This window comes from Mobula birostris, chromosome 2 (assembly GCF_030028105.1).
Source record: "Mobula birostris isolate sMobBir1 chromosome 2, sMobBir1.hap1, whole genome shotgun sequence".
In the NCBI taxonomy this organism is placed as follows: Eukaryota; Metazoa; Chordata; class Chondrichthyes; order Myliobatiformes; family Myliobatidae; genus Mobula; species Mobula birostris.
In genome coordinates, this window is record NC_092371.1 from 98,109,424 (window position 1) to 98,133,581 (window position 24,158).

Below are 24,158 nucleotides of genomic sequence, written 5' to 3' on the forward strand. Positions count from 1 at the left end.
ATCAATCTAACACTTCCTTCTTGCAAATATCTTTAGATTTTAAGTCATTTATGTGCCTATCTAAGAATTTCTGAAATATCCCTAATGTATCTGCCTCTACCTCTGCTCCTCACAGGACTTTCTACACACCCAACAATCTCTGTATAACGAACTTACCTCTGACATACCCTCACCAATCTTTCCTCCAATCACTTTAAAATTACGCCCCCCTCGGATTAGCCATTTCCACTCTGGGGAAAAGTCTCTGACTATCCATTTGATCCAAGTCTCTTATCCCCCTGTACACCTCTATCAAGCTACCACTCATCCTCCTTCACTCCAAAGAGAAAAGCCCAAATTTGCTCAACCTATCCCCATAAGACTTGCTCTCAAACTCAAACAGCATCCTTGTAAATCTCTTCTGCACTCTTTCTAAAGTTATATAAAGCTTTCTATTTCCCTGAACCTTGTTTCCCTGCTGGGATACCATGGTTAGTTTCTGGCGTTGTGGTTACTTGTTTTCCCCTGTGCAGATAGCTGATCCCACTGATGTTGGTTCAGTCAGCCATTCCTTACAGTATCTATGTGGCTGGAAGGTCTTACTTTTATGGTAAAACCCTGTAAAGCAGGAAAGTAAAGCCAAGTCAAGATCACATTGATGACAGCAGAAGAATGATGCCCTCACCCGCATCTCCTCCATTTCCCGCACTTCGGCTCTCACCCCATCCTCCCGCCACCGCAACAGGGACAGAGTTCCCCTTGTCTTCACCTACCACCCCACCAGCCTCCGGATCCAGCACATTACCCTCCGCAACTTCCGCCACCTTCAACAGGACACCACCACTAAGCACATCTTTCCCTCTCCTCCCCTCTCTGCTTTCCGCAGGGATCGATCCCTCTGTGACTCCCTGGTCCACGCGTCCCTCCCCACGGACCTCCCACCTGGCACCTATCCCTGTAAGCACAAGTGCTACACCTCCTCTCTTGCCACCATTCAGGGCCCCAATCAGTCCCTCCAAGTGAGGAAACACTTCACTTGTGAGTCTGTTAGGGTCATCTATTGCATCCAGTGCTCCCGGTGTGGCCTCCTCTACATTGGTGAAACCCGACGCAGATTGGGGGACCGCTTCGTCGAGCACCTCCACTCCGTCCGCCAAAACAGACAGGATCACCCAGCAGCCACCCACTTCAACTCTGCTTCCCATTCCCATTCAGATAGGTCCATACATGGCCTCCTCTGCTGCCATGACGAGGCTAAACTCAGGTTGGAGGAGCAACACCTCATATACCGTCTGGGTAGTCTCCAGCCCCTTGGTATGAACATCGAGTTCTCCAACTTCCAGTAATTCCCTCCCCCTCCCTTCCCCTATCACTATGTCACTCTGCCCCCTCCCTCAGCTGCCTATCACCTCCCTCATGGTTCCGCCTCCTTCTACTACCCATTGGCTATTCTTTCCTCACCTTTCCTGCCTATCATCTCCCTGCCTCCCCTCCCCTACCCCTTTACATTTTCCCTTACTGGTGTTTCACCTGGAACCTACCAGCCTTCTCCTTCCCACCCTCTCCCCACCTTCTTTATAGGGCCTCTGCCCCTTCCCTCTACAGTTCTGACGAAGGGTTCCGTCCCAAAACGTTGACTGATCGTTTCCACGGATGCTGCCCGACCTGCGGAGTTCCTCCAGCTTGTTGTGAGTGTTGCTTTGACCCCAGCATCTGCAGATTATTTTGTGGAGCAATCCTATTCCCCTGTTTCCTATTCTCCCCACATCCACATCATCTCCTTCCTGAATCTACGCTCACCTACACACCAGTGACATTTGTAGTGGCCAATTAACCAATCAACCCACATGTCTTTGGGATGTGGGAGGAAGATGGAGCACTTGAAGGAAGCCCACATGGTCACAGGGAGGATGTGCAAACTCCACATAGAGAGCTCCCGAAATCAGGATTGAACCAGCTTCCTCTACTGGCTGCCCTGGATAGCAGAACTCTCAGGAAGTTAATCAGATCAAATGTGACTACCAATGGCACTCTAGAGGTTGAACATCTTGTGGCAAGTGACTCCCCAAAGTGCTTCTACTGTGTACAAGACAGAATTCAGGAGTGTGATGGAATATCTCCACTTGCCGAAAGATGAGGCTCCAACAATACTCAAGAAGGTCAGTGACAACTAGAAAAACTAACCTGATTGGCTGCCCACTGACCATCTTAAAATTTGTCTCTGAACAGAAATGGACTCCTTGACCCAGCACTTCCACAGCAAAATCTTGCCAAGGCTTCCTCAGCAGACCCGTGACTCCCGTAACTGTTGAGGGTGTCAGCCGCAGACGAACAGGAGCACTTCAATGTCATGCACCAAACTGACTTGAATGTATATCACTACAATTCCTCTTTCATATCGCTGGGTCAAACTTTTGGAACTCCCAGCCCAATAATTCCACAGAAAGATATTCACCACATGACGGCTACAATTCATGAACTGTCACTTTCTCAACAGCTGTTATGGATGGGCAATGAATTCAGACTTTGCTCACCTCCCTTGGAGAAATAATTTGTTTCCCAATGTGACCTTTTACTTTCAGCCTGCAATCTAATGAACAGTGACCGATTCCTGCTCTTCACAAAGGTGATGATTAAGGGTATTCCAACTTCCATGCCTTAATTGCTTCCCTAGATCCCTCGATCAGCTTTAACAACTCATACATCCCTGAAAAATAACATTTCTGATTGTGCCGAAGGTACATAGATCCATAGAGTCATGGAGCACAGAAACAGGCCCTTTGGCCCATCTAGTCTGTGCTGAACTATTGTTCTGCCTAGTCCCATCGACCCACAGCCAGACCATATCCCTCCACACCCCTCCCATCCATGTACAGATCCAGATTTCTCTTCAGTGTTGAAATCAAACCCACATCCACCGCTTACACTGGCAGCTTGTCCCACACTGGCACCACCTTCTACATTAATCATTTCTTCAGATAGATACAAAGAGTGTTTAGAATGTGATATTCACTACACATGAAGTAGTTGAGCCAACAAGGTTAGGGACTTGCTGAAGGACACTAGATGAGTATTTGAGATAAAAGAGATGGAAAGAGATGCTGAGAGTCAGAAGAGGATACAACTGACCAAGACTCATGCAGAGAATGAACTCCAGTAGAGACAATCTAGACCAAATGGTTCAGTTCTGAGCTGCAATTTGTGTAATTACACACAATGCGAACCTTGCATCTGTAATTTTTCAGTCTGATCGGATTCTCAACATTTCCCAAATCAAATGACTAACAATTCAGCTGTCTGGTGAAATGTAGGTTTCCCAGGTAATGAATTATTAGATTAGTCATTCCATTGTTTTCTAGTGTAAACATTGTGCTAATTGTATCTGGTTGACACTTTCACTCGGTTTGCAGGGATAAAATTGTGCTTCCAGTCAGGATTGAAGCAAAAGGTTTCTGCTTGCTGGGGACATTAGTCAATGAGACTCAAAGATAAAATCTTATTTGCTGATGTGAACAACTCCAGTGAAGACAAGCTGGGAAAACTGATGTCTCCATGGTAGAGAAAGCTTAAGGCTCTGGAAGGGATTGGATTGCAAACAGTAAATGATTTTAGAATAACACAACATGAGCACAGGCTGTTCTGCCCATCGAGCCCATTCTAACGAGCTGGCACTATTTACACTAATCCCATTGTATTCTGCCCACCTTTCCCTCAACTCCCCTTTAAGTCTACCTTGCATTTATTACTTATCTCTCTTTCTCTGTTTGCATGATAATTATTATGTTAATTTTGTTGTGTGAGTTATAATTTATGTTATTTTATGTTAATTTATGTTTGTCTTATTTATAATGGACAGAGCTGCTTCCTCATGTCATCCACACCCTGGCTGTGACAACAAATTTGAACTTGAATTTGGAATTCCCTTCAGACCCTCCCACTCAGGGCCATACACAGGGGCAAATCAACCTACCAATTTTAAATTGCAAAGCCCTGAGAATTCCCCTTTTAATGGGAACACTGTCCAGCAAGGGATGAAAACTTTCACACAACTATGTTGTTGAATTTAGCTTCTGGCCCATTCTAAAGTATGGCAGACAGAGTCTGTAGCTCTGAAGTTCTAGCTGAAGCTGAGATTGGTCAGCTGATGTTCTCACTCCTGACTGCTGTCCAATCACATTTTGGAGTTGTTGAGTCTCAGTGGGGAGTGAGAAAACTAGGCCAGAGGTCTTCTCATTACAACATACCTTTCTTAAGCTGATGGCATGAATATTGATTTTTCTAACTTCCAGTAACCCCTCTCTCTGTCCTCTCCTCTCCACTTTTGTTTTCCTCATCCTGGTGGCACTTTCACCCCTTGTGTTCCCCTTCCTCAACCTCATGACCTGCCTATCACTTCCCTCTGGTTTCCCACCTCCTTCCCATTATTCCATGTTCTACAGTCCTCCCCAATTAGATTCCTCCTTCTTCAGCTGTTCACCCTTTCCACCTATCATTTCTTAGCTTCTTACATCATTCTCTTTCATCCCCACTCCCCAACCCACCTATCTTCCCTCCTCACCTGAACTCATTTAATACCTGCCTGTTTGTCGTCCTCCCCCTCCCCTTCCTTCTTATTCTGGCTTCTTCCCTCTTCCTTACCAGTCCGGACGAAGGGTCTCAGCCTAATACATCAACTGTTCATTTCCCTCCATAGATGCTGCCTGACATGCTGAGTTCCTCCAGCATTTTGTGAGCGTTGCTTAAAGATTCCATCATCTATAGAATCTCTTGTGCCAATATTTCTCAGAAGGCAGGATGAAGAGAAATTTATTTAGAAAGGTGTGTACATTTGATGTAAGGCTTATCAATACTGAGACGGAAGTATATTTGGACACTAAGTGAATCCAGGAGTATGGAAATTGTTTGAGAAGGTGGAGTTGAGTGATACATTGGACCATGATCTTATTGAAGATAGAAAATCCTTCCCATCATCAAGGACATATATATAGAAAGATGCCAGAAAAAGGCCAGTAACATCATGAAGGATCCCACCCACCCAACTCATGGACCGTTTGTCCCACTCTCGTCAGGGAGGAGGCTACGTAGCATCCACACCAGGACCACCAGACTCAAAAGCAGTTACTTTCCCCAAGCAGTAAGGCTGATCAACACCTCCACCCACCAACCAAGCCCTCCACATTCCAACCACTACTACCTTATCATTTCTTGTCAGTCACCATAAAAACAGACACTCCTGTGCCTAGCATCATTTTATGGGCATACAATCAATCTATGTATTTGAGCTATATTACATATTTATATTTATTGCATTTATTTTTATTATTATGCTATTCCTTACCTTATAGTGTGTTTTTTTTGCTGCATCAGATCTGGAGTTACAATTATTTCATTCTCCTTTACACCTGTGCAATGGAAATGACATTTTTTAGGCATTCGTTAGTCTTGTGAGACCATGGATCTGTGCCTGGAAAGTCTTCACTCTCCAGGGCGCAGGCCTGGGCAAGGTTGTATGGAAGACCGGCAGTTGCCCATGCTGCAAGTCCCCCCTCTCCACGACACTGATGTTGTCCAAGGAAAGGGCATTAGGACCCATACAGCTTGGCACCAGTGTCATCGCAGAGCAATGTGTGGTTAAGTGCCTTGCTCAAGGACACAACACACTGTCTCGGTTGGGGCTCGATCTCATGACCTTCAGATCGCTAGTCCAATGCCTTAACCACTTGGCCACGTGCCCACTTTACATTAAACAATCTTGAACTCTTCAAGTCTTTAACACCTTGGTCTAAGGTTGTTCATCTTTAGATGGTACTGGTGTCACCATGTTCAAATGATTAATGCCCTGGACACTGAAGCCAAAAACTTAGAGGAAGGTTTATTGGAGTGTTCACATCTTTCTTCCCATTCACTCTGAAGACGTTCCTCTCTCAGGTTACTTGGTCGACAGTGCAGAATAATTGTGTGTATTGGCTGTCCACTTGACTTGGGCAGGTTAAGTTGGGAACCAATACAGAGAATGATGAGAGCCTGGGAAGGTTATGTGAGGGACTGATGAAGTGTGAGACCCTGGAGGGTCTTGTGGTTCTGTCTCCATAAAGGCATATTAGGCAAACTGCCCCCTCCCACCCCACCTGGGAACTAATGGGTAGTTAAGAAGCTCCAACATTTCCAGCATTTGAAGGGAGCTCAGACACAGAGTGAGCTCTCATGTTGACTGTAACCTTCTCCATTATGTGAGGTGCCCCCTGGTGTACCAGAGGGACCACTGAATTGACCTCAGCTGAGAAAAGTTGAACGTTTGTACCATCAGAGCTCTTGGTTTGGAAGAAAGATCAAATTTGATATTGAATCAAGATTGAATTAACATAGACATTAGAGCAACAAACAATCTCTGGAGGAACTCAGTGGCTTGAGCAGCACTTATGGGGAGAGGTAGTGGCTTGTCGTAAAGAATTGTTGTGTCTTAGGTTGAATATTCCAACATCAGGCCTTTATACCATCTTTTTATTTCATAGCAGCCATTATATAATTATAGTTTTCATTATTTAGTGCATAGCATCCAAAGGCTGGTGGATTTAATGCTCCTGAATAGACTGCATGTGTTATACTGTGTACAGTTCTGGTCAGTATATAATGGAAAGACTACATCATGGGTCCTGAGTTAAGGTTTAGACCAGAAATGGTGACAACATTCTACTCTCAGTCTGAATGAAAGACCTCGACCTAAAACATCGATTGTCCATTTCCCTTCACCGATGCTGCTCGACCCACTGAATTCCTCCAGCAGATTGCTTGTTGCTCCCGATTCCAGCATCTGCCGACTCTTGTGGCTCTAACATACAATGGACGTTAATTTCAGAGTAACCTCTGAAATGAAGGAATGACAGCCTCCGGGGCAGATTCACATCGCACGACCACCAATGTGTCATCTCTTCTGCAGTAGCTTCTGAGTTTTAGCAAAGAATCATGCTCAGAGTATTGCCATAGTTTTATTTACACAAATCTGTCGAAGTAAAAGCAAGATTAACTCAAGATTAACTGGATGTCTGCTGTTTACAAAAGTAAACTTGTGGGGATTACGTGAAGTGCAGCACTCTGAATTTTTATAAAGCTTGAAGCAGGACTAGGAGTCCCAGAAAGTTTACGTGGATTATGCTGCTGTAATTTCTGGGAAGATGTAGAGGTTGTCCTGGCAGATGACCTTTCATCTTCATTACCCGTCTGTAGACAGCAGCCTCACCAGTCTCTGCCAACTCTTGCTAATTGCGATTTAATAGATGGAACAGTTTGTGAGCCCAGTGTGCATGTGAGTTTGGTTTAAAATGTCAGTGCTTTTCTGCTGACCCCCAACAGTGCACTTTGACACCTTGCTGTGGAGCACGCTTACACATTTGCCCCATAACACCAAGGTCCTGTGTGTGTGTGTGTGTGTGTGTTTTCCAACAACTGGCAGATTTAAAGTCCCTGGTTAGATTGCTCTTGTAGTAATGTGTACAGTTCGGGCCACTATACAACTCCAGGACTACAGGAGCGTAATAGAAAACTCAGAAAGAATAAATAAATTTCCTCCTGGAACTCACTATCAGGCTTTAAAACAAAATAATTTTACACCATCTAGAGATTTCTTCCCCCAGGCAGTTAATGTGATCAACCATTCTGGTTAGCCTCTCCCCCCACCCCTGCCATCTATTACCCCAGTCACTACACTACGCTTTAATTCATTTTTTATAATCCTTTGTGGATTTCAGCTTAAGCTTTTCTTCTGTACAAGTTATGACTCAGGGAGAATGTCTGTGGATCAAGTTGACACTGGGGTTTGCTAAGCTAATGTGGGTTGCCTAATTAACGCATTTATTCCAAGATAGAAAGGAGATCTATTATATAAAGGGTCAAAATGAATATTCTGCTCATTTTGTCGGACATAAGGTGGAATGGGTAAAGGAAGAACGCACACAAAATGCTGGAGGAACTCTGCAAGTCAATCAGCATCTACGAAAAGGAATCAAGTGTTGAGGTTTTGTGCCAAGACCGTTCATCAGGCGTTCCTGCAGCATTTTGAGTGTGTTCCTCTGAATTTCTAGCATCTGCAGAGGCTCTCGTGTTTAGGTAAAGGAGGGTTTTTATCCAGTCTGTCCATAACATACAGTACATTGAAGCTGTAGGTTTAGAAATCAAATAAACTGCAGATGTTGGAAGTCTGAAAGAAACACTAAAAATACCAGAAACTCTCAGCAGGTGAGACAGCATCTGAGTTACTGGTTCAGGGCAGTGAACCTTCCTCAAGGTTAAAATGTTAAACTCTGTCTCCCTTTGCACTGACGCACCCAAACCTGCTGCATGTTTCCTGCATTTGTTTGAGGTTTAAGGTCTATTAGGTGTGTATCACGAACATTCAGGACTAAAAAATTAATCAGCTCTGGTAGTCTTCAGGAATAAGACAGTAAGACATAGGAGCAGAATTAGGCCATTCAGCCCATTGAATCTGCTCTGCCATTTAATCATGGCTAATTTATTTTCCATTCTCCTGGTTTCTCTCTGTATCCTCTGATGGCCTTACTAATTAAGAACCTACCAAACCTTATTTTAATGACCTGGCTTCCACACTGTCCATGGCAATAAATTCAACAGATTCACCACCCTCTGGCTAAAGAAATTTCTCCTCATCTCACAGAGTAACTTCCCTCCATTCTTTACCCCAGAAATAAGCCTTGCATTTTTATAGCACCTTTCATAGCCACTTCTGAATCCTTCAGAGCTCTTTGTAGCCCTTTATTTTTGGAAAGAACAGCTCAATTTACACACAGCAAACTCCTACAAACATCAATCTGACAATGACCAGGTTTCGGATTTGTAGAGATATTGATTAATACAGAACACCCAAGGACAACTTCTTTGAAAAAATGACAAGCAGAATAGATGAAGGAGAGTCAGTCAATGTTGTGTACTTGGATTCTGAGAAGGCTGCTTAACAAACTTTGAGCCCTAAGTATTACAGGAGGGAGTCTAGCATGGATAAAGCAGTGGCTGATTGGCAGGAGGCAAAGAGTGGGAATAAAGGAAGCCTTTTCTGTCTGGCTGCCGGTGACTAGTGGTGTTCCACAGGGGTCTGTGTTGGGACTGATTCTTTTTACCTCATATATCAATGATTTGGATGATGGAATTGATGGCTTTGTTGAAAAGTTTGCAGATGATACGAAGATAGGTGGTGGGGTAGGTTTTTTGAGGAAATAGGGAGGCTACAGAAGGATTTAGACAGATTAGGAGAATGGACAAAGAAGTCGCAGATGGAATACAATGTTGAGAAGTGCATGGTCATGCACTTCGGTAGAAGAAATGAAAGGGTTGACTATTTACTAAATGGAAAGAAAATAAAACATTCTGAGGCACAAAGGGACTTGGGAGTCCATGTGCAGGATTCCCTAAAGGTTAATTTTGTAGGTTCAGTCTCTGGTGAGGAAGGCAAATGAGATGTTGGCATTCAATTCAAGAGGACTACAATATAAGAACAAGGATGTAATGTTGGAACTTTATAAAGCACTGGCGAGGCCTCGCTTGGAGTATTATGAGCAGTTTTGGGCCTTTTATCTTAGAAAGGATGTGCTGAAACTGGAGAGGGTTCACAGAAGATTCATGAAAATGATTACAGGATTAAACGGCTTGTCATATGAAGATAGTTCTGGAGCTGTATTCACTGTAATTTAGGTGAATGAGGGGTGAGCTAATTGAATGGTGACAGGCCTTGATAGGAAAGGATGTTTCCTATGGTAGGATTGTCTAAAACCAGAGGACACAGCCTCAGAATAGAGGGGTGTCTTTTAAGAACAGAGATGAGGAGGAATTTCTTTAGCCAGAGAGTTTGTGGAGTTCATTGCCATGAGCAGCTATGGAGGTCAGGTATTTATGTCTATTTAAGACACGAGTTGATAGATTCTTAACTGGTCAGGACATGAACGGATACAGAGATACAGCAGGACATCGAAGCTGAGGGGAAAATGGATCAGCCATGGTGAAATGGTGGAGCAGACTCGATGGGCCAAATGGCCTAATTCTGCTCCTATATCTTGTGGTCTTATGGTCCTATCATCCCTCAGGATAGCCCAAGGGATCCTTTATATCCACCTGACAGAATATGCGTGGCCTCAGTTTATGTTCATGTGTAAGGTAAGATCTCCTACCAAGCAATTCTCCCAAAAACTCCAGAGCAGGTGTGAGCATTTAAACGTGGTGGAGTGGAATTTGAATCAAGAATCTCAGTTCAGAGTTCCAGCTCCTCAAGCAGAGACAGAAAGGAATTGTACAGCGGTGTAACTGAATCAGTAATAATTAACAGTCCAATTTACCCAATGGTACCCAGTCAGAACTGAACTCCTCCCATCTGTCCTCGTTCCAATCCCACTCCCTTATCTGAAGAGAGGTCTGAAACATGATCAAATCTCACAGCAGAGTACGGTGATGGGAAACTCGAGTGGTTAAGCCATTTAACTTGTCGATGCTAAGAACACCCTGTGGTAAGGAAACTGGATGGTTGCCTCCTTTGGCACTGCTGATGCGGACAAACTGCACAGAGAGAGAGTTTAGTTCATTTGTTCCAGGTATCACATGTCAGAGCAAGTTAACTACAACATGACCAGAAAGATCGTCAAGTTAAAAGATCTATTTTGCAATCTGTGGAATAAATGCCTTACCCTCTGAGGTAACTGTGTGGGGGAAGAGAAAAGCTACAAGTGATCCAACGAGATTACAATTCACGATGTTCAGCTTCAGATGCATCTGTCTGACACATTACACTCCTCACGAAGAGTAAAATCCGTGTGCTCAAAACACGTAGACTTTCCAACCTTGCCTGTTGTTTTAACCCAAAGGGAAGGCAGGGAGCTTCAGTTCTACAATGCTGGAAAGCACTCTCCCCTCATATGGAGGAGTAAAATACCTGATGTAGTTACAGATCCTAAGCTGATTTAAAGGGGCAAATAACAGGAATTCTGCAGATGCTGGAAATTCAAGCAACACACATAAAAGTTGCTGGTGAACGCAGCAGGCCAGGCAGCATCTCTAGGAAGAGGTACAGTCGACGTTTCAGGCCGAGACCCTTCGTCAGGACTAACTGAAGGAAGAGTGAGTAAGGGATTTGAAAGTTGGAGGGGGAGGGGGAGGGGGAGATCCAAAATGATAGAAGACAGGAGGGGGAGGGATGGAGCCAAGAGCTGGACAGGTGATTGGCAAAAGGGATACGAGAGGATCATGGGACAGGAGGTCCTGGAAGAAAGACAAGGAGGGGGGAGGGGACCCAGAGGATGGGCAAGGGGTATATTCAGAGGGACAGAGGGAGGAAAAGGAGAGTGAGAGAAAGAATGTGTGTATAAAAATAAGTAACAGATGGGGTACGAGGGGGAGGTGGGGCATTAGCGGAAGTTAGAGAAGTCGATGTTCATGCCATCAGGATGGAGGCTACCCAGACGGAATATAAGGTGTTGTTCCTCCAACCTGAGTGTGGCTTCATCTTTACAGTAGAGGAGGCCGTGGATAGACATGTCAGAATGGGAATGGGATATAGAATTAAAATGTGTGGCCACTGGGAGATCCTGCCCCGTCCGGTGGACAGAGCGTAGGTGATTTAAAGGGGTGTGGTTTTACTGGCCTGGACTTCGATTACACTTACAGCTGTAAATGTTAATGAGAAAATGCCGTTGCTGGGATTGTGGAATAAGAGCAGAGACCACTGGATACACACAGCAGGTTAGAGAGTACCTGAACCGGGGGTGACACGGTGTTGTAGCAGTTAGTGTAACACTGTTTCAGCGCCAGTGACCCAGGTTCAGTTTCTGCTGCTGCCTGTCAGGAGTTAGTACGCTCTCCCCGTGACCGTCTGGGTTTCGTTTGGGTGCTCTGGTTTCCTCCCACATTCCAAAGGTGCACGGGTTTGTAGGTTAACGGGTCACATGGTGCAACTGGGCGCTGTGGGTTCATTATCACTAAATAACGGTAATTTACCGAGGCAGTGGGGAGTGTAGACAGAGTCCGTGGAGGGGAGGGGAGTTTACATAAAGTGACACTGGGCCCGATCATCCGATGTGTGCTGAGATAAGTTTAGTGGAAAGGCAAATGTGGAGGGAGATCCCAGCAGGTAATTATCTTCCTGAACTGGACAAAGGGGCAAAGGCCTAGCCACAAGTGCTGGCATCTGTCTGGAAAGTACAGTCAGTCAGATGGAGGGGGAGCTGGACATCCGCTTCTTGAGGAACGGAAGAGTTGAAAGGACGATACAGGAGAACGGGTGCATCTTTCCTGCCTAACGGGAGCACCAAGTTTCATTTTCCTCCAAGAGAGTTTGGAGACAAATTTCAAACGTGTTCAACTCAGAACACAGAATATCACAGCAGTGGACCAGGCCTTGTCTGTGCTGAACTTATTAAGCTAATGGCACCTAATCCCTTCTGCCTGCATGTAGAATCATCGAGCACCATTGCACAGAAACAGGCCTTCGGCCCATCTAGTCTATGCCAGCCTGGTCTGCCTCATTCCATCTACCTGTACCCAGACCATATCCCTCCATACCTTTCTCATCCCTGTGTTTATCCAAACTTTTCCTAAGTTTTACAATCGAGCCCCCATCTACCACTTCTGCTGGCAGCTCATTGCACAGTCGAATCACCCTCTCCATTCACTGCACATTCACGTGCCTGTCTGATAAAAGCATTAAACGCCTCTGCCACTAACCCAGACAGCGCTTTCCAGCCAGCCATCGCTTTTTGAAAGAAACACTCAAGCTACCTTGTAAAAGGATGTAATCTGCTCCTCCATTAGGACTACATTATTCCATTTGTACATTTTATTTTTTTACAATGTAACAGAAAGACTCTATCAAAATGAAAAATGGATACAGCCTGCCATTTCCTCCTGACCTCTCCCAGCAGCAGGTACATCAATTTGAAGTCTGGAAGCTTTATTAAAGATACATTTTTCTCTGCTGCCCTGACCAGGGAGAGCAGGTGATGTTTTCCAACACATTTCCTTCATGGTCCATCTTTAAATCATTGCAATACATCGTGAAACGACGTGAAGTTACTTCCACATTGGTCAAAGCATCTGCAGAATGTTCTTGATCACTTCCCCAAGGATACAGAACACTTACGCTGCAATCACCAAATAGGGGGAATTACACTTGTGGCTCTTTGCTGTCCTTGCTTGGACGGTCATTCACTGGAATATGGTGGGGTGCTGTCCACCACACCCAAATGGATAATGTCACTCGGAAACCACCTGACTTCTCCCTCCTCCTTTCTGTGGCTTTTTTAAACTGCTGCTAACAGTCACAGAGTCAAACAGAATAGAACTAGGCCATTCAGCCCTTCAGTCCATGCCAGCCAGGACTCCCATACAAGTTTGTCCCATTTGCCGACATTCCAAACTTTTCCTACCCATGCACCTTTTAATTTTGTTATATTGTTCCTACTTCAACTACTTCCTCTGGCAGTTCATTCCATATACTCACCACCCTCTGTGGGAAACATAATTGCCACTCAAATTCCTGTAAAATATTCCCCTTTCACCTCAAACTTCTGCCCTCTAGTTTTTGATTCCTGACCCTGGGAAAAAATACTGTGTGCCTTCACTCTATCTATGCCCCTCGTGATCTTATACACCTCTATAAGATCACTCCTCTGTCTGCTACACTCTGAGGAGTGAACTCCAAGCCCGCTCAAGCTCTCCCTGTAACTCTGTCCTGGTGATATCCTTGTCAACCTTCTGTGCTCCTTCCAGTTCAGTAACACTTTCCAAACCTCCAGATTCAGGATTGTTCATTGTCATTCATCAGTGCACAAGTGTAAAGGAGAACAAAATGATTGTTACTCTGGTTCCGATGGAACACTAAAAAAAATAGCATAAAGAACACAATAAAACACAGTAAATATAAATACATCAGAGTAGGTGCTGGAGTATCTACACATAAGGTAACTCTGAAAGGAAACAACAAAATAGAACCAGAGGTCATGGGTTAAGGGTGAAAGGTGAAACGTTTAAGGGGGCTATGAGGGGGAGCTTCTTCACTCACGGTGGTGAGGGTGTGGAACAAGCTGCCAGTGGAAGTGGTGGATTCAGGATTGATTTCAACATTTAAGAGAAGTTTGGATAGGTACATGGATGGGAGGGTATGGAGTGGAGGGCCATGGTCTGGGTACAGGTCAATGGGACTAGGCAGATTAATGGTTCAGCATGGACTAGATGGGAAGAAAGGCCTGTTTGCATTCAGTAATATTCTATGACTGTAATGGTGGTGGGGGTGTGGTGTGGTGTGGTGTGATAATGGGTGGATTTAATGAGTGGAGGACTGAACCCAAGATTTAAATTTATTAAGATATTAGGGAGGTGTACAAACGAAATCTCATCTACTCACAACCATTATCAGCACACAGAACCGTGCTCCAGCTAGCATTGTTTTACGACTTTGAAGCCCAATATACTCACCATAATGTGTCCATTGTTTAATTCCCAGAACCTGAAGTGTTCTAACATTAAAATGCTTTGCACAAATTTAATGTGTCCTTGTTAACATTTAAAAGTAGATCTAGCAAAATTTAACAAAGATGTAAAAAAATCAAGTTATAAATCTGTTACAGTATTAATAAGGACTAACTTACAGCACAGTACAGGCTCTTCAACCCACAATGTTGTACCAAACCTTTAACCTACTCTAAGATCAATCTAACTCTTCCCTCCCACATCGAATAATCTGCAATCTCTGTTCATCTGACAGCAGTAGAGTCCCCAGCCCGCTGGAATAAGTGGTGACATCACTGTACCAAGGAGCTGTGAAAGCGATTGGATAATTGCCCCATCAATTAAACTTGCTACCTGAATTACTATACCTGACTGAATGCACGCACTTTATTTCAAAATATCAGATCACAAGAAATAAGAGCAACAATTCCAAGGTGCTGAGCTCCGGGGATGGATATAGCTTTATACAGATGTAGATACATCACGTTATACACCCTTCATCTGGCCCATCAGTACCGCAAAGATGTCCATCTACTTGAATCCACTCACCTGCAGTTGCTCATATCCCACTAAAGCTTTCCTAGCCATGGTCTGTTAAACATTGTAACTGTTCCCACCTCTACCACTTCCTCTGGTACCTTGGTCTATATCCCCCAGCCTCTGTGTGAAAAAGTTGTGCCCCAGGTCCCCTTTAAAACTTTTCCTTCTCTCCTAAACCCCATGCTCTTTAGTTTTAGTCTCCCTATTCTGTGAAAGACTTTGACGATCGACCCTGTCAATGCTCCATATAATTTTATAAATGTCTGCAAGGTTACATCTCAGCCTGCTTGTAAGTAGAACATAAGGGAGTTGATTTGAATAGGGTGACTAATGTTAATTAAAAAGGTAAATTTAGCAAAGGTTTTGCTATGTTTCTTACTAATCCCAGCAGATTTGTGTTCTGATTAGTAGTAATTTAAAATCAAATCAGCCTTGGTTTTTAGAGAATTTACATTTAAAAATTATTCCAATTTATTTGAAATTTGTAAATGCTGTCCTTGGCCTGACGCTTAGATCTTCAAAATCAGGTTTATTATCACTGACATATGTTGTGAAATTTGTTGTTTTGTGGCAGCAGTACAGTCAATAAAATATACAATAAATTATAATAAGAAATATATTAATGTGAATAAGTTCCAAAGAAAGCAAAAAGATAGTGAGGTGACGTTCATGGGTTCGTTGTCCATTCGGAAATCTGGTGGTGGATGGGAAGAAGGGGTTACTAAAGTGCTGAGTGTGTCAGGAGTCTTTAGGCTCCCGTACCTCCTCTCTGGTGGTAGCAATCAGAATAGAGCCTGTCCAGGGTGGTGACTGAACCAGTCCAAACAAAACATTTAAACATTTCCTTGAATCTTAATCTCAAGAGAGGGATACGAAGAATGGAAATGAAGTTACAGTTGTGTGAAGCTTTGGTTAGCTCCATTTTAGAATTTAGCGGTCAGTCCACACACCACTTGTAAATCGAAAGTTGCTCTAAGAAAGTTGTCCAGTTGCTGAAAATGAAAGAAGGAAAAATCATTTCAGTTATGAAACGGTAGACAAAGGGGGTAAAAGAAAAACTCAAGAAATCAGTTAAACTGAGGAATGATCTCACAACTACAGACTCACTTTCACAGACTCTACAGCCCATGGGCCTACAATCCGTGTTCTTAGAATTATTATTTTATTTGCATAATTTGTCTTCTTTTGCATATTGTTTGTTTGTCAGCCTTTGTTTATGTATAGTTTTTCATAAATTCTATTGTATTTCTTTATTTTCCTGTAAATGTCCCCAAGAAAATTAATTGTGATTGTCTATGGTAACATAAACACACTTTGAGAGCAAATGGACTCTGACTGGAGTTTGATTTTGAACAGAAGAGAGAAGACAGAAGTGATGGGGTGGGGCTTTACAAGTGAGTGTCCCGTTCTTGTCTACTCTGTGTTCCTGTCAGGCTCCTCGTTTAGCTCCCCCGTCCCCACGTCAATCCATTCATTCGGGAGTGGCTTCTAATGTCTTGGCCACAACTTATAGAAGGCAAATTCACATGAGACTTTCAAGGACGTCAGAGCTCAGATCTGGGGATGGAAAGTAGCAATTTCTTACCATTAGCCTCATAGTGGAGAGCCCTGGGGTTATAATTTACTCATCAGAAACGGTGGGGAAGAATGTTTTGTTTATCATTCAGGAATGGTATTGAGGATCTGGGGCCTAAAGCACAGAGAACATTGTTCATGGACAAGGCTTCTTGCTACCTCAGTAAAGCTCTTTGGCAGGACCCACCAGGGTAGGTCTTACACAGTGAATGGCCGGGTACTGAGGAGTGTGGAAGAACTAAGGGATCTGTGAATACTCGTCTATGGTTCATTGAAAGTGGAGGCACAGGCAAAAAGGTCATCAAAAAGCTCCTGACACATTGGCCTTCATACATCAAAGTACTGAGTACAGAGATGCCATGTTATGTTGAAGTTGTATAAGACATTGGTGGGGCCTAATTTGGAGTATTTTGGCAACACACATCAAAGTTGCTGGTGAACGCAGCAGGCCAGGCAGCATCTCTAGGTCTCGGCCTGAAACATCGACTGTACCTCTTCCTAGAGGTGCTGCCTGGCCTGCTGCGCTCACCAGCAACTTTGATATGTGTTGCTTGAATTTCCAGCACCTGCAGAATTCCTGGTATTTTGGGCGGCTTTGGTCACCTACCTACAAGAAAGATTTGGATAAGGTTGAAAGAGGACAGAGAAAGCTTACAAGGATGTTGTCGGGACTGGAGGACTTGAGCTATAAGGAAAGATTGAATAGGTCAGGATTTTATTCCTTGAAACGGAGAAATTGAGGGGACGTATGATAGAGTATAGATATGGTAAATGCAAGCACACTTTTTCCACTGAGGTTGTGTGGGACAACAACTGGAAGTCATGGGTTAAGAGTGACAAGTGAAAAGTTTAAGGGAAACATGAGGGGAAACTTCTTCACTCAGAGGGTTGTGAGAGTGTGGAACCAGCTGCCAGCACAAATACTCCATGTGAGCTTGATTTCAACATTTACAAGGAGTTTGGATAGGTAAATGGATGGTAGGGTTACGGAGGACAATGGTCTGGGTGCAGGTCGATGGAACTAGCAGTTTAAGTGCTTGGCATGCATTGTATTTTTCTACAACTCTATGACTAACAGTATGGGCATGTGGCCAAGTGTTTAAGACATTGGACTAGCGACCTGAAGGTCGTGAGTTCGAGCCCTAGCCAAGGCAACGTGCTGTGACCTTGAGCAAGGCACTTAATCAGACATTACTCTGCGACAGCATTGGTGCCAAGCTGTATGAGTCCTAATGCCCTTCCCTTGGACAACGTCGGTGTCATGGAGAGGGGAGACTTGCAGCATGGGCAACTGCTGGTCTTCCGTACAACCTTGCCCAGGTCTGCACCCTGGAGAGTGAAGACTTTCCAGGCGCAGATCCTTGGTCTCGCAAGACTAACGGATTCCTCTACTTTACTTTATGACTAACAGTATTCTTGACTACAGGGTGGAATAGCAACATAGAGATGATTATGTTATCTTTCCTTACAAACCAGAAGACCATTTGGCCATCCTCTCCATGGACTCTGTCTGTGCTCCTTGCAGCCTCAGTAAAGCAGCCAGCATAATCGAAGCCCCCACTCGCCCCGGACATTCTCTCTTCTCTCCTCTTCCCCTGGGCTGAAGATACAACAGCTTGAAAGCTGGTACCACCGAGCTCAAGTCAGAGTCTAACCCGCTGGGGTCAGACTATTAACGGTTTCCTTGTACAATAAACTGGGCTCTCGACGTCACAGTCTATCTCGTTATGAGTTTGCACCTTGCTGTTCCTGCACTGCACTTTCACTGCAGCTGCTACACTTTATTGTTATTCTTTTACCTTCTGCTTCAGTGTAAGGATCTGATGTGTATGGACAGTATGCAAGACAAGCTTTTCATTCTATCTCAGTATGTGACAATAATAATCCATTCTAATCCAATTCCAATTCCGATCCATTGAGTTTATGCCAATAAATCACATCACCTGCTTATCTCTCTCTAACCTTCTCTGCACACTGAATAAATATTGCGTTCAGTTTTGGTCGTCTTGCTATAGGAAACATCGTTAAACTGGAAAGAGTACAGAAAAGATTTACTTTTTGGGGGTTTTTTCCTTTTCTCTATTGATATATATATATATATATATAAATTAGTATACTATTATTTTACCATATTATTTTATGTTTAAATTGCACTGTTTATATCATTTTTTTCTTCTGTATTAATATCTCCTGTAATTTCTAACAGTGTATTAGTGCCTTTATGGTTTACCCTTTGTATACTTATTCAATAAAAAGATTTAAAAAGAAAGAAAGAAAAGATTTACAAGGATGCTGCCAGGACTCGAGGAACTGAGCTATAGGGAGAGGTTGGTCAGGCAAAATAACAGTTTGGCATGAAGTAGAGGGGCCGAAGGACCTGTTTCTGTGCTGTACTTTTCTCTGACTCTGTGTCCCACGACATCTAGTTCCACTCCCAGCAAACCTCAGAGAAAAAAGCCTGTTTGCATTTACCCTTTCTATACTCCTCATAATTTCGTATACCTCGATCAAGTCTCCCCTTATTCTCGTACACTGCAGGGAACAGTGTGGCATATAATTAGAAATAAGACAGATAAATATGAAGAAAAGCTTTAACAAAGAGCAGGGCTCTGGAGTAATAAATCACTTGCTGCCATAACCAGTGCCAGAGAAAGTTAGCTCAGGAAATCCACTGAGAGTTTCTCAATACAAGTACTGTAGCAGAGTGTTCCTTGTTGTTGGGGAAAATGAGCACATGAGAAGTCCATTGTGATAGACTATTATTCTCATGCAAATCCACACTTTGTTTATTGAGGTGTTAATCATAATGCATTTTCGTGGGGAAAAATAATAATCATAATCATGCAAAATACATATTACAGTGAGAGAAGGATATTCTATATACTGCTGGTATGATTAAACATACCAAAGGGTCAAAGTCATTGACTGCTGTTGTCGGAGTACATAAGAATGTTATGCATAAAATGCTAATTTGTTGTGATGAGAGTCTCTCTCACTGGTTAAGCCTGGTTATTAGCATAGAGATGCAAATAAGCAGCAATTTGAACACCTATGCATCATAGTAATTATCCAGAGTTCTTTATGAGCTCCCGGTGCTTCAATTGAGATTATATCCCAATAAAGAGTGTAAAGAAACCATTATCCATTCTGCCCACAAAAAAGCTGGTGATATAAACAGGAGTCACAGGCCATTCAGCCCAACTGCTTTCTGCTGGTACAGTGACCGACGGGACATAACGTGCCCACAGTGACCGATGGGACGTATCGTGTCCACACTGATCGATGAACGTAGTGTGTCCACACTGACCAACAGGACATAACGTGCCCACAATGCTCAGCAGAAAAATAAGCAAAAAAAAAGGTCACTAATCTTAATGGAACAAATACATGTGAAACACTAAGGTCTTGCTCAAATGTCATCGAATCATAGAGCACTACAGCACAGAAGAAGGCCCTTCAGCTCATCTAGTCCATGCCTAACTGTTATTCTGCCTAGTTCCTTCGATCTGCACCTGGACCACTGCCCTCCAAAACTCTCCCATCCATGTACTTATGCAAATCTTCTCTTCAAGTGTTGCAATCAAACCTGTATCCAGCACTTCTGCTCTCAGCTCATTCCACACTTGCACCACCCTCTGAGTGGAGTAATTGCCTCTCAGGTTTCCCTTGAATATGTCACCTTTCACTCTTAGATCTAGTTCTTGTCTCAGTGGAAATAGCCTTGTATTTACCCTATCTACATAAACCCCTTCATAATTTTGTATACTTGTGTCAAGTGTCCCCTGATTCTCCCACACTCCAGGGAACAAAGTCCTAAGCTATTCAACCTTTCCCTGTAAATCAGTCCCTCAGGTCCCAGCAACACCCGTGTAGACTTTCTCCATACTCTTTCAATCAAATTGATACCTTTCCTCTGGGTAGATGACCGTGTCACCAGGAGATAAATCCTGCAAACAGTGTATCCAGGTGACATTTATAGATGCTCATTGAGAAGCTGCCGTATGGGATGCTGAAATCTTTTTTTAACATCATCTTTGCAAAGCATTCACAGTTCACATACGGTATAGTGTCTCCCTAATGTACAAAGGACAGCCCAGTGTTTATCGACAGCAGAGAGACATGACTAGTAGTGCTGATGCCTCACAGCACCTGAGACCCAGTTCAATCCTCACCTTGGGTGCTGTCCGTGTGGAGTTTGCAAATTCTTCTAGAGATTCATTGAGATTCATTTTCTTTCAGGTATCTATAGAAAAGTAAAGAAATGCAATAGAAGTTACAAAAAACTGTTAAATACTGACAAACAACCAATGTACAAAGAAAACAAATTGTAGGGGGAAACTATTGATAACAGGAGATGTAAAGGGTTTTTGAAAGTGAGTGTGTAGTTCTTAGAATCAGAGTTGAGGTGAGTGAAATTGCCCACGCCGGTTTGGGAGCCTGATAGTTGCAGGGGTAATAACTGTTCCTGAACCTGGTGGTGTGGGACCTGATGGCTGAGGGGTAATAACTGTTCCTGAACCTGGTCATGTGGGAACTGATGGTTGTAGGATAATAACTATTCCTGAACCTGGTGCCATGGGACCTAAGGCTTCTGTACCTCCTTCTCTAGCGAGAAGAGAGCATGACCTGGATGGTGGGGGTGGGTCTTTGATGATTCATGTTGCTTTCATCTGGCAGTGCTCAGTGTGAATGTGGTCACTGGTAGAGAGGACTTTGCCTGTGATTGGACTGGGCTGTATCTGCCACGATCTGTAGTAAAATGTGAATGAGTGGTTAATGGTCAGCACTCACTCAATGGGCCAAATGGCTTGATTCCAAGCTGATTTTTTCTATTACTTCTAGATAGATAGATAGATATACTTTACTAATCCCGAGGGAAATTGGGTTTCGTTACAGCCGCACCAACCAAGAATACAGCATAAATATAGCAATACAAAAACCCCAACAATCAAACAACAAAATGCAAAACTATGCCAGATGGAAAATAAGTCCAGGACCAGTCTATTGGCTCAGGGTTTCTGACCCTCCACGGGAGGAGCTGCACGTTCGATGGCCACAGGCAGGAACGACAAGTGTTGTATCACGGTGGAATGTGGCGAAGTCCAACAGTAAAAAGTTCAATGTCCGGTCTGCAAACACGTTCCTTGACCATAATATACCCCGGATTGCACCATCCGTTGTTAGCCAGATCAGTAAGCACCCCACTCCTTCACGCCGCTTACCGCTCTGGGTGCACTTCCGGTCAGGCGGAACGGTATTACCCACCAAACTCCTCTTCTCCAAAAGTCTCTGTTGTCTCAACTCGGTCCTCTCTCCTCGGCTTTGTGACCCCGTCTGTGTGTTTTCCTCCGGATTTCAGCAGGGGTGTCTGCCGCTCTGTTCACTAAGCGGACCGGAATTTGCTGGTCCGTGGAATACACAATGCAACCTTGCTTCTGTCCCGCGTGTCGGGATGTAACCATTTCCAGTGAAGAAAACCCAAACAAAACTCTCTCTACCAGCATATTAGAGAGGGTGCTGCTTTGTCGTGTTACTGTGAGAAAAAAAATACAAAAAATAACGTAAATTAAAAGTAAGAAGAAGAAAGTAAAAGAATAGATCAGAACGGCTGTACCAGGCTGCATGCATGACCGGCACATGCGCACAAAGTAGATGGAATGTATATCTATGACTCCTATAACCATTGCTTCAACATTAAGCAAAGTTAAATTCAAACCCTCACGATAAAAGCCTGTTCTGTATCAGAGAGACAACACTCACCCTGTTATAATGCATCCATCTGTGCCATTCTGTCAGTTATTACTTTTTGTCCTGTAAGTTATATCTGTGTCAAATACGGTGTAACACACAGTGTCTACTGGCTCGGCCAGAGTATATTGTAGGGAGTAGTGTTGTCAATTACATAAAGTTCAAAGAGAAAGTGCCACTACCTCGATGACAAACTTCCTGAAGGACTGAAGCAATATCGGAGAGGACATCTGTCAGTTGTGTTCAGGAACTGCTTACGGTGCAGTCTGGTTGGTGAGAGGCTGGTGATGGGGATAGATCAGTGCACGGCCCAGTTGGAAGAAGCTTTGAACACACCTCTGTGTTTGTGTTCATCAGTGAAAGCAATAGGAACAGAAGGTATATTTTCCACTTGGCTGCCCTGATGAGAACATCAAGTAATTTTAGTGTAAGTATGTATCAGGAATAGTTCCCACTGTTTTACTGTGGCACGGGGTTGGAATCCCCTGTACTTTAACAAACGCAGAGCTTCGCACATTCAGGTCAGTTGTGCACAGTAGTCATTGCAGTAAAGTTATGAAATAACTCCAGACATGGATGCAGAAGTACAGACAAACACAGCCACACACAGTCATGGACACATATTCAGACACACAGTGTCTGTCTGTCTCTCTCTCACTCTCTCACTCTCTCTCTCTCTCTCTCACACACACACACACACACACACACAATCTATTTCCATTTTCCCATGCTTTCATCAATACTGCCCGCCTCCCAGGGGAACAGATACGATTTGTGCACATTTTGAATAACCTTGACCAATTCATTTGTGTGTGTGATTGCTTCCCAACCCCATTGCTGAGAGGGCTGAACAACAGGGTCAACCCACTAAATGTAGAAGTACGAAATAACAATAATAACGGAGAGAATGGCAATCTGTCAGGAGGTTTGATCACACCTTTAATCAGTGGCAGCTATTGCCAGAACTTTCAGCTTGGGTCCTTGTCAGGTGAGATTGCTGATGCAAAGGGGAAAATGTTCATACCTCGACCCCCTGATTAGTATTGGCTTCCTCTGAATGCACCAGGGCAAAATTCAGTAGTACCAATGAAGACAGGTATCCACTCGCACACTTCATAAGCAACAAGAACCAATGTGCTTGAATTGTAAAAGGAAAATCTGCCACAGTAGCATAGCCGTTAGTGTAACAGTATTACAGTGCCAGTGACCCAGGTTCAATCCTACCACTGTCTGCAAGAAGTTGGTGGGTTCTCAGCATGACCACATGGGTCTTCCTCTGGGTGCTCCAGTTTCCTCACGTATTCTAAAGACGTATGGATTAGTTAGTCACAAAGATGTAATTTATTATCTGGAACATGCCACCCAAGGAATTGTTGTTAACAGGCGCCATCTTGTCTGGTAGGACTGTTTGGTCTTGACAGGCCTGTTATCGTGTTGTATATCTAAATAACGGTCTCATTGGGTCTGGACAGGCCTGTTATCGTGTTGTATATCTAAATAACAGTCTCACTGGGTCTGGACAGACCTGTTATTGTGTTGTATATCTAAATAACAGTCTCGTTCAATCTGGACAGGGCTGTTATTGTGTTGTATATCCAAATAACAGTCTCACTGGGTCTGGACAGGCCTGTTATCCAGTGGTATAGCTAAATAACAGTCTTGTTCAGTCTGGGCTGGCCTGTTATCGTGTTGTATATCTAAATAACGGTCTTGTTGATGTGAGAATCTGGGAGCTGATGGGTGAAGGAGGTTAAAGGGCTGAAGAAGCAGGAATCTGGTATGATAGAGAGCAGACCATGGAAAAAAGAGAAGGAGGTGAG

The 24,158-nt window shown here is 43.7% G+C and overlaps 1 protein-coding gene and 1 long non-coding RNA gene across 3 annotated transcripts in view; one reads left to right on the plus strand and one right to left on the minus strand.

The window, feature by feature from the left end:
- The window catches only part of LOC140188944 (sialate:O-sulfotransferase 2-like), a 328,051-nt gene that overhangs the window by 176,658 nt on the left and 127,235 nt on the right, over positions 1 to 24,158 (plus strand). The gene's annotated exons all lie outside the window — the stretch shown is intronic.
- On the minus strand, positions 12,839 to 22,443 carry LOC140188954 (uncharacterized). Its single transcript, XR_011883420.1, has 4 exons — positions 22,351 to 22,443; positions 21,813 to 22,123; positions 20,763 to 20,833; positions 12,839 to 16,007 (listed from the first exon to the last, which is right to left on the minus strand). It is a non-coding gene; the product is annotated as an uncharacterized lncRNA (long non-coding RNA).